General features: G+C 43.2%; 1 long non-coding RNA gene across 1 annotated transcript; it reads right to left on the reverse strand.

The window, feature by feature from the left end:
* Window positions 1-364: 364 nt before the first annotated feature.
* On the reverse strand, window positions 365-2,440 carry LOC127487257 (uncharacterized). Its single transcript, XR_007913926.2, has 3 exons — window positions 2,392-2,440; window positions 595-695; window positions 365-497 (listed from the first exon to the last, which is right to left on the reverse strand). It is a non-coding gene; the product is annotated as an uncharacterized lncRNA (long non-coding RNA).
* Between the last annotated feature and the right edge of the window lie 713 nt (window positions 2,441-3,153).

The following is a 3,153-nucleotide window of genomic DNA, read 5'->3' on the forward strand; positions in this document are numbered from 1 at the left end:
CTAGGGGCTGGCTCTGTGGTGTAGCGGGTAAAGCTGCAGCCTGCAATGCTGGCATCCCATATGGGCGCTGGCTCAAGTCCTGGCTGCTCCACTTCAGATTCAGCTCTCTACTATGGCTTGGGATAGCAGTAGAAGATGGCCTTGGGCCCCTGAACCCATGTGGGAGATCCAGAGGAGGCTTCTGCCTTCAGATCAGCACAGTTCTGACCATTGCAGCCATCTGGGGAGTGAACCGGTTGATAGAAGACCTCTCTGTAACTCTGCCTTTCAAATAAACAAACCTTTAAAAAAAATTAAAGGACATATAATTATGAAGAAACAGTTTTCAACAAGAAAATATGTATCCTATTATGATGTACATTAAAATCCCTTGGTAATCATCAGTTTGGTAGATTTTACTATTCACAAATATTGTACCTTCTACGTTCACAGAAGCCAAAGGCCTTTTCCATGAGTGCAACAGTTGTACTTCTCTGCATTCTAAGAGTATTCTGGTTCTGCAAAGGCAAAAATAATTAACCTCAACACCAGTTGGATCAAATAAACATGGAAAATCTAGAATTACTTTAATATGCTTCCCAAAATTTAGCCAACCTTGAGCACATCATTGGATTTCCCATGCCAACAGGAAATCCTTAAAGCATGTTTGTGTCTCTTCCCAGTCAGATCAGAGTCACTTGGAAGCAATGAAGGTACTGGAGAGAAAGAAATGGCGAAGAGTCTTGCAATTTTCATCCAGGTGTAAGAGAGCTGTTCACCAAAATTTGCAGGCACCTGAACAGTTTTTCTTGGCCTCTGGATCTTTAGCTTCCCCACTAGCTCTGGACAAATGGGATGCTTAATCATTCTGTACTTCAATGAGGTTGTTGCAGTGCGATGAGCTACAGTGAGCCAGGGTTGGAACTTAATCTAAATGTTTTCACCAAAGACTCCCTGGCTTTTGTCTTGGGAATGGTAAAATCATTTCTCAGATGCGGGGAGCTGGGAGAAAAAGTTTATTGCTTATGCTAGAGATAGCACTTAAGGCACCAAGTTTCTTTTTTTATTTAAAGATTTATTTATTTATTTGAAACTCAGAGTTATAGAGTGTCAAATCTTTGATCTGCTGGTTCATTCCCTCAGTGGCCGCAACAGCCTGAGCTGGGCCTATCCCAAGCCAGGATCCAGGAGTTTGCTCCAGGTCTCCCATATTGGTGCAGGGACCCAAGTGCTTGGGCCATCTTCCACTGCTTTCCCAGGTGCACTGGCAGGGAGCTGGATCAGAAGAGGAATAGCCAGGACTTGAACTGGCACACATACAGGGTGATGGCACCACAGTGGCAGCTTTATCTGCTGTAGCACAGCTTCAGCCCCAGGAACTGAGTTTCTTAAGGAGTTAGGATGAGCAGGAAAAGCTCCATCAATGTTGGCTCCATGGATCACTACTCACAGCGTGGTCTTCTAAGCCCTTTCCTCCCTTAGGGACCGAGTCATTGTCTCTAAGTAGTTGAGATTACAACCAATTTCTCCAATGCCTAGAGGTGCTGGAGTTAATTTAGTGGCTATGGCTAACCTTTTGTATTTGAGTAAATTTAAACAGTAGAATATAAAATATCAGAAAGCATGTATATCCATATGTGATTTACATATATGTCTTTAAGATACTAGATTGAAATGCACAAATAATGTTTTACTGGGCATGCTCAAAATTTGAAAATCAGTGAATTATGTGATGTCCCAAGTTCCCTTTAATCTTTCATGGTTTAATAGTCTTCTATGAAGCAAAAGTAATGGACAGCAGAGGGCCCAGGGGAAGAAGCCTGGAGACTCAGGGTTTGGCCTTTGCTTGATGAAATAATTACTCTGAGCCTGTTTTTCTCCTGTGTAAAATGTGGACTCATCTCTCAGAGGTCTATCACAAAAATTGGTGAGATATATGTGTAAACTAAGTATCATCATAAAATATGAATTTTATCATTATCATTCTGAGGACAGGCAAGTCTTTTGCCTGATGAATCTCATTCTTGTGAACATTCTGCTTTACTCAATGCCTTTCCTTTTGTGTGTTCCTCTTATTCTGGCTATAAGACTTAGTTCGGCCATGACCTCTCCTGTACTACCCAATCATACACTGCATCTGCTACGGTGCCCAAGCTCCCACCCAGACCACTGTACTACCTAATTTCTTATTCACTGTTTAGTTCCCAAAACTTTGTGTCTGCATTTGCTAGGTACTTGAATACATTTGCTAAGCCGAACTAAACTCGCCTGTTTTCACTTCTATTTCCTCCTCTTCCTGCCCTCTTATTTTCCTGCACCTCTTTTCAATATATTCACTTAGTTTTGCTAGCTCCTATCCAGTGTCTTGGTGGTCCATGACATTAATAATAACCAGTGAGTGGCAACAAGTACCTCTTGGCTTTCATGATTGCAGCATTTCCGGGACAGGCTGTTGTAAAAGTGTATTCAGAAAGGGAGAAGAAGAGTGTAGGGAGGACATAATGACCAGATGAGAAGGTGATTATGACACGTTACTCAAGTGTTGTGACATTTAATGAGGAGACAGTGAATGAACAAAAGGAGGGGCAGGCCTTTGGTACAGTGGTTAGGATGAAACTTGGGGTGCCCATAGCCCATATTGAAGTGTCTGAGTTTGAGTCTTGGTTTTGATTCCAATTCCAACTTCCTGATAAAGTACACTCTGGAAGCTAGGAGGTGATGGCTTGAAACTGGGATCCCTGCCATCCGTATTTGGAGTTTTAGGAGTTTCAGGTTCTTGGGTTTAGCCTGGCCCAGTCTTGGTTGTTATGAGCATTTGAGAGTGAAGTAGTGGATGGAAGTCATCTCTCCTTTTCCCTCTCCCTGTTGTCTCTCCTACTCCCTCCATTTGAAATAAAATGAAAATAAATAAATGTACAAAGGAATACATAGAGGGGGGTGGGTGGACCAGGGGAAAGCTTGAGGTTTGAGGTGCGTACCAGCCAGGTCCATCTGGTTCAGACTTGTGGGCCTTTTCCTCATCTGCTCCCAGCCCTTAGAGGACAAGGGTATCTGGATAGCCATGGCATGTCAATCACGCTCCTCCCTCCACACTACAGAAAGGCAAGCCCTGGAAGACTTTGACCCTCAGGGATTACCCACTGTCCTGACCTAAGGACTTTGGATGCCCAAACC

Source organism: Oryctolagus cuniculus, chromosome 9 (assembly GCF_964237555.1).
Source record: "Oryctolagus cuniculus chromosome 9, mOryCun1.1, whole genome shotgun sequence".
Lineage (NCBI taxonomy): Eukaryota > Metazoa > Chordata > Mammalia > Lagomorpha > Leporidae > Oryctolagus > Oryctolagus cuniculus.